The sequence below is a fragment of the Pseudophryne corroboree genome, chromosome 8 (genome assembly GCF_028390025.1).
Source record: "Pseudophryne corroboree isolate aPseCor3 chromosome 8, aPseCor3.hap2, whole genome shotgun sequence".
Taxonomy (NCBI): Eukaryota; Metazoa; Chordata; class Amphibia; order Anura; family Myobatrachidae; genus Pseudophryne; species Pseudophryne corroboree.
The window spans coordinates 158,374,850-158,381,113 of record NC_086451.1 but is presented as its reverse complement, the minus strand read 5'-3'; the positions used below and the strand labels follow the sequence as shown (position 1 = coordinate 158,381,113).

Below are 6,264 nucleotides of genomic sequence, written 5' to 3'. Positions count from 1 at the left end.
ACCTAACCAACACCGGATTGTTGCTATTAAAATACTCTTCGGTTAGGTACCAGACACCACTGTTCAACCTTAGTCAGACCCTTTGTATCACTTAAAGAGGGATTCCAATGTCCATGAACAAGCTACATTAAACAAACTTACAGTTATCATTAAGGGGAACTTTACCTATAAAACCTGCTTTATGGATTTATTAAGCAACGATTGAGTCGCCCGCTACACGCACACAAACTCTACCGTAAAAGCACATACCATGCGCTCGAGCGCACACCCGTAGAGGCGCCGTCACGCAATTGCGAATATGTGCACGCACGGCAGAGAAAGTGCACGTGCAGCGGGCAAGCGCATGAGGTGAATATATGGCAACGTGTAGCATGATATTTTTCCGACTTTGACAGGGTGCTTCAGTATTAGGCAGCCTTCTGCCCTCCCATGTTCATCTGAAAATATGTGTTCTCCCTGCTGTTGTTGTCCCCAGATGAGAGTTCCCTTGTGCTGCCTCAGTTGAATCTCCTTTACTTGACAGAGATGTGCCTGAGCAGCGGCCCTCCTCAGCCCTATCCCAAATCATACTTATTTTGCATAGGAGACACCATGGTCATGAAGATTGTTCTCCCAGGGTGAGGTTCATTCATTGCATTCTGGGTATGCTGACCCCTGTGATTTCCCCAAATGTGGGAAACTCGACTGCATTATTTGTGGTAGTGGGGGACTGCGTTTGTGCTTTCCTCTGGTCAGCTCTGGTAAAAGTCAGATTTCTTTGTCTCAGATCTTCCTCTAGCCTTGTTCTTCTTTCGAGAGTTCCCTTGTGCTGCCTCAGTTGGAGCTCCTTCACTTGACAGGGGGGTGCCCGAGCAGGGACCCTCCCCAGCTCTAGCCCAACTCCTACTTACCTGCCAGGTGAGATACTATGATCATGAAGGTGCTTCTCCCAGGGCAAGGCTCACCCATTGCACTCTGGGTGTGCTGCTCCTGCGATTTCCCCAAATGTGGGAAACTTGACTGTATAATTTGTGTTTCCCCTGGTCGGCTCTTGTATAATTCAGATCTCTTTGTCTCAGGTCTCTCTCCAGCCTAGTTTGCTGTCTGTTTCCACTTCTCTTTTCTTGAGCCGCTCCCTTCTATGCCCTTGCGCACTATCCTGACTTCTCCCGTCTGCTTACTTTGTGCCTTCCAATGCACAATGCGAACTACAGGTAGTGCTGCAGGGCCCACACCATTTTAGTTGCCTTACAGAGCAGCTCTGGAGCTGTTACAGTGCCCAGCTGCTGCAAGAAATCAGCTTGAATGCTTCAGGGGCTGGGGCATAGCCAACATGAGCCCCACACCGAAGGAGGGTGGATGTGTTTAATGCGAACTAGGGGTCATCAAAGCGCCGCAAAAGGCCGCCATGCCCTGCACGCCCCTTTTCTCTTTTCATATGCAGACGAGGGTTGAAGCCAACTTTGACCCACTGCTTGGATGACATCACCATTTGCAAATCCATCTGCAGCAGGCCTTCCCCCAGGAATGCTTGCACTAGTTGTTGCATTTGGTTTGTTGTTTGGGGGTGCTTCAGTATTAGGCAGCCTTCTGCCCTCCCATGTTCATCTGAAAATATGTGTTCTCCCTGCAGTTGTTGTCCCCAGATGAGAGTTCCCTTGTGCTGCCTCAGTTGAATCTCCTTTACTTGACAGAGATGTGCCTGAGCAGCGGCCCTCCCCAGCCCTATCCCAAATCATACTTATTTTGCATAGGAGATACCATGGTCATGAAGATTGTTCTCCCAGGGTGAGGTTCATTCATTGCATTCTGGGTATGCTGACCCCTGTGATTTCCCCAAATGTGGGAAACTCGACTGCATTATTTGTGGTAGTGGGGGACTGTGTTTGTGCTTTCCTCTGGCAGCTCTGGTAAAAGTCAGATTTCTTTGTCTCAGATCTTCCTCTAGCCTTGTTCTTCTTTCGAGAGTTCCCTTGTGCTGCCTCAGTTGGAGCTCTTTCACTTGACAGGGGGGTGCCCGAGCAGGGACCCTCCCCAGCTCTAGCCCAACTCCTACTTACCTGCCAGGTGAGATACTATGATCATGAAGGTGCTTCTCCCAGGGCAATGCTCACCCATTGCACTCTGGGTGTGCTGCTCCTGCGATTTCCCCAAATGTGGGACACTTGACTGCATAATTTGTGTTTCCCCTGGTCGGCTCTCGTATAATTCAGATCTCTTTGTCTCAGGTCTCTCTCCAGCCTAGTTTGCTGTCTGTTTCCACTTCTCTTTTCTTGAGCCGCTCCCTTCTATGCCCTTGCGCACTATCCTGACTTCTCCCGTCTGCTTACTTTGTGCCCTCCAATGCACAATGCGAACTACAGGTAGTGCTGCAGGGCCCACACCCTTTTACTTGCCTTACAGAGCAGCTCTGGAGCTGTTACAGTGCCCAGCTGCTGCAAGAAATCAGCTTGGATGCTTCAGGGGCTGGGGCATAGCCAACATGAGCCCCACACCGAAGGAGGGTGGAGGTGTTTAATGCGAACTAGGGGTCATCCAAGCGCCGCAAAAGGCCGCTATGCCCTGCACGCCCCTTTTCTCTTTTCATATGCAGACAAGGGTTGAAGCCAACTTTGACCCACTGCTTGGATGACATCACCATATGCAAATCCATCTGCTGCAGGCCTTCCCCCAGGAATGCTTGCACTAGTTGTTGCATTTGGTTTGTTGTTTGGGGGTGCTTCAGTATTAGGCAGCCTTCTGCCCTCCCATGTTCATCTGAAAATATGTGTTCTCCCTGCAGTTGTTGTCCCCAGATGAGAGTTCCCTTGTGCTGCCTCAGTTGAATCTCCTTTACTTGAAAGAGAAGTGCCTGAGCAGCGGCCCTCCCCAGCTCTATCCAAAATCATACTTATTTTGCATAGGAGATACCATGGTCATGAAGATTGTTCTCCCAGGGTGAGGTTCATTCATTGCATTCTGGGTATGCTGACCCCTATGATTTCCCCAATTGTGGGAAACTCGACTGCATTATTTGTGGTAGTGGGGGACTGTGTTTGTGCTTTCCTCTGGTCAGCTCTGGTAAAAGTCAGATTTATTTGTCTCAGATCTTCCTCTAGCCTTGTTCTTCTTTCGAGAGTTCCCTTGTGCTGCCTCAGTTGGATCTCCTTCACTTGACAGGGGGGTGCCCGAGCAGCGACCCTCCTCAGCTCTAGCCCAACTCCTACTTACCTGCCAGGTGAGATACTATGATCATGAAGGTGCTTCTCCCAGGGCAAGGCTCACCCATTGCACTCTGGGTGTGCTGCCCCTGCGATTTCCCCAAATGTGGGAAACTTGACTGCATAATTTGTGTTTCCCCTGGTCGGCTCTCGTATAATTCAGATCTCTTTGTCTCAGGTCTCTCTCCAGCCTAGTTTGCTGTCTGTTTCCACTTCTCTTTTCTTGAGCCGCTCAGCTTCTATGCCCTTGCGCACTATCCTGACTTCTCCCGTCTGCTTACTTTGTGCCTTCCAACGCACAATGCGAACTACACGTAGTGCTGCAGGGCCCACACCCTTTTACTTGCCTTACAGAGCAGCTCTGGAGCTGTTACAGTGCCCAGCTGCTGCAAGAAATCAGCTTGAATGCTTCAGGGGCTGGGGCATAGCCAACATGAGCCCCACACCGAAGGAGGGTGGAGGTGTTTAATGCGAACTAGGGGTCAGGCCGTTTTTTTTGCCTGACCGCTACGCAGCGAATGAAAGCAGCTAGCGATCAACTCGGAATGACCCCTAGGTACGAAGTGGTTGAAGTTACCCAGTACGGGGGGTGGGGGGGTTTCACCAGCAATTATTTATTTATACCCTGAGTGGTTTGCAATGTGACCACAGCAGATACTGGGGTAAATATTTTCTGGTGACACAAATTGTGGTGCTATAACACTTCCTGCTTTGCCTCATTACTTACTCCATTGTTTGTTTGTTTTAAACGTATCTACTATGTGTTATATATATATATATATTTTTTTTTTTAATTGTGCAGTATTGGGGGCTAGAACTAGAGCTGCTCCAGTCTATATTGTAGTGCATCTATAGTGGACGTGCTTTCCCTTGCCAGTGGCATTTTACAAGACTTTTTCAGGCTGTTGTTAAGGGGGGGGGGGGGGGGGGGGGAATCTGTATTTTTAAAATTTTGGGTGTTATTTTTTATTGCATATTAGAAAACTTTTTTTACTTTATTTTTTTTTATGTTGTTGTTTTTTTTACTAAACCAATACACGTATCTAACCCGTGTTTGATTTTTCATTTCAAATAAGTTTAGACGTGCAGCATTGGGGGCTAGAAGTAGGCCTGCTCCAGTCTATATTGTGGATTATCAATTGTAGAGGACCTTTCCCTTACCAGTGTCACTTTAAAAGGCAGCTTTTGGCAATGGATAAGGTAAACTTTTTTTTTTGTTTAGTCTTTACTGCATTTTTGTGAAAAATGTATTGTGTATTTTTAAAATCAGATTTCACTAAGGGGCCTATTTATCTCCATCAGCCACAGCCAATTTGCCCAACCCCCTTCCCCTCCATCGTGACTAGCGGGGACACCACCACCACCCCCAGTAGGATAATATACTTATCAGTCCATGGTGCTGATCCACGCTGCTCTTGCTATGCTGCCGGGCATCAGCTCCTGTGTGCTGTAGTGACCCCTGGTGCTGTAAAGTGCGCTGTTGCTTTGCAGTGTCACTTTACTGCACCGGGGTCACAGCACAGCATATGGGGGACCTGGCACCTGGAGCGGTGGACACCAGCATCTGGAGCAGGTAATTTTTTTTTTACACTGTGATCAGCTTGTGTGTCAATTGGACACACACAGTTGATCACCGGAGTCGGGTTCCGCACAACTTTCTTTGCCAGGGGCAGAAAAAACTGTGCAAATTGCTGCCTATCGCAGTGCTGCTGTCACAACTGAGGGCCTGAGCTGACGGGAGGCAGCCTCAGTTGTAGGGGCTGAGATGTAACGGAACCTGGGAGGTTGTATCAGACCCCTAGACATGTAAGTAACATGTAGAAGAATTGCCCGAAGGCGTGACCACGACAACCAGGGTAAAAGTCAATGATGTTTATTTATGACAAACTCCGTAACACAGCAGCAGTAAAAAGAAAACATAAAAATCAGCAGAGGATAAATACAGTTACTGGGTACTACAGGGTGGCAAGGGCCACAGGGCTCTGGTAGTGTGAGATAGTTCTTATAATCTTCTAGTTGGAAAGTCCTTACCAGGCCCGACTGTAGCAATGGAGATAGCCCAGGATCGTACCAGCTGGTGTTCCAGGAAAAGCTGGGCTGCTGTGGATAAAACGGCTGCTGTGGGTACTGGCTGGAACCAGACTGATGTTGGCGCGGAGTGGATACTGGCTGGAACCAGTTAAATAATAAATGTAGCTTGAGAGCGATGAAATATGAAGTGATGTTTGGAGCTTGAGAGCGGTGAAATTATAATGCCGGTGATAAATGATAATCTGCAGAAAAGGGTACCGGCACTTTAAGAAGAGCTGACCTCTGCTGGAAGCTGGATGCTGAAAGCAGGTGGATCTGTAGCTGGAAGCAGATGAATCCAAGAGGATAGGAGAGTCAGGCTACACCGCAGGTGGAATGCTGGTGCGGATCTCTTTAGTGGAGGTTTGGAGATAGGAACTGGAACCTGGAAAACAACCACAGGAGAGAGACAAACTGGAACTAGGTTTGACAACCAAAGCACTGACGCCTTCCTTGCTCAGGCACAGATTACTTATACCTGCAGCAAGGAAGGGATTGGCTAGGCAATTATGCAGATTAACATTGCAAACAACAGATTGGTGGAAATGAACAGATGACAGAATCCAAGATGGCTGCGCCCATGCAGACACTTGGAGGGAAGTTTGGTTTGTAATCCATGTGGGAATTAAAACAGTAATGGCGGCGCCGGCCACAGGAGACAGGAGACGCCAGACTGATAAGTGCACATTTAACCACGCGGGCACAGCGGAGGCCGCGGCTGACGTAATCACCACTCTGACATTCTGCATGTTTCTACATGAGTTTCTACTCAGGAACAGCGGCGGAGGCCGCGGGAGACGCCATTCCGGATGTAACAGGCGTTGCGGTGACCGCGTCTCAGAGTGACAGGAGAGGAGGCAGGAATGTGGACATCAGTATAACAGATGGGATCCGGTCCTGGAACGCTGAGCCAGCCTTAGGAGGCATCTGAAGGGTAAGTAATGGCGTCCAGATACCCGGATCGTGACAGCTGCCTTGTGAGCTGGAGAGTATAGCACAGGGTACACTGCGGTTT

At 48.8% G+C, this 6,264-nt stretch overlaps 6 non-coding genes across 6 annotated transcripts; all 6 read left to right on the top strand.

The window, feature by feature from the left end:
- Positions 1–566: 566 nt before the first annotated feature.
- LOC134950271 (U1 spliceosomal RNA) lies at positions 567–730 on the top strand. The gene has a single exon (XR_010183219.1). It is a non-coding gene; the product is annotated as a U1 spliceosomal RNA (small nuclear RNA).
- Positions 731–882: 152 nt separating this feature from the next.
- Positions 883–1,045, top strand: LOC134952102 (U1 spliceosomal RNA). Its single transcript, XR_010184710.1, has one exon. It is a non-coding gene; the product is annotated as a U1 spliceosomal RNA (small nuclear RNA).
- A 671-nt stretch (positions 1,046–1,716) lies between these two features.
- On the top strand, positions 1,717–1,880 carry LOC134950305 (U1 spliceosomal RNA). The gene has a single exon (XR_010183246.1). It is a non-coding gene; the product is annotated as a U1 spliceosomal RNA (small nuclear RNA).
- A 151-nt stretch (positions 1,881–2,031) lies between these two features.
- Positions 2,032–2,194, top strand: LOC134952608 (U1 spliceosomal RNA). Its single transcript, XR_010185096.1, has one exon. It is a non-coding gene; the product is annotated as a U1 spliceosomal RNA (small nuclear RNA).
- Positions 2,195–2,865: 671 nt separating this feature from the next.
- Positions 2,866–3,029, top strand: LOC134950623 (U1 spliceosomal RNA). Its single transcript, XR_010183510.1, has one exon. It is a non-coding gene; the product is annotated as a U1 spliceosomal RNA (small nuclear RNA).
- A 152-nt stretch (positions 3,030–3,181) lies between these two features.
- Positions 3,182–3,344, top strand: LOC134951972 (U1 spliceosomal RNA). Its single transcript, XR_010184605.1, has one exon. It is a non-coding gene; the product is annotated as a U1 spliceosomal RNA (small nuclear RNA).
- Positions 3,345–6,264: the final 2,920 nt, after the last annotated feature.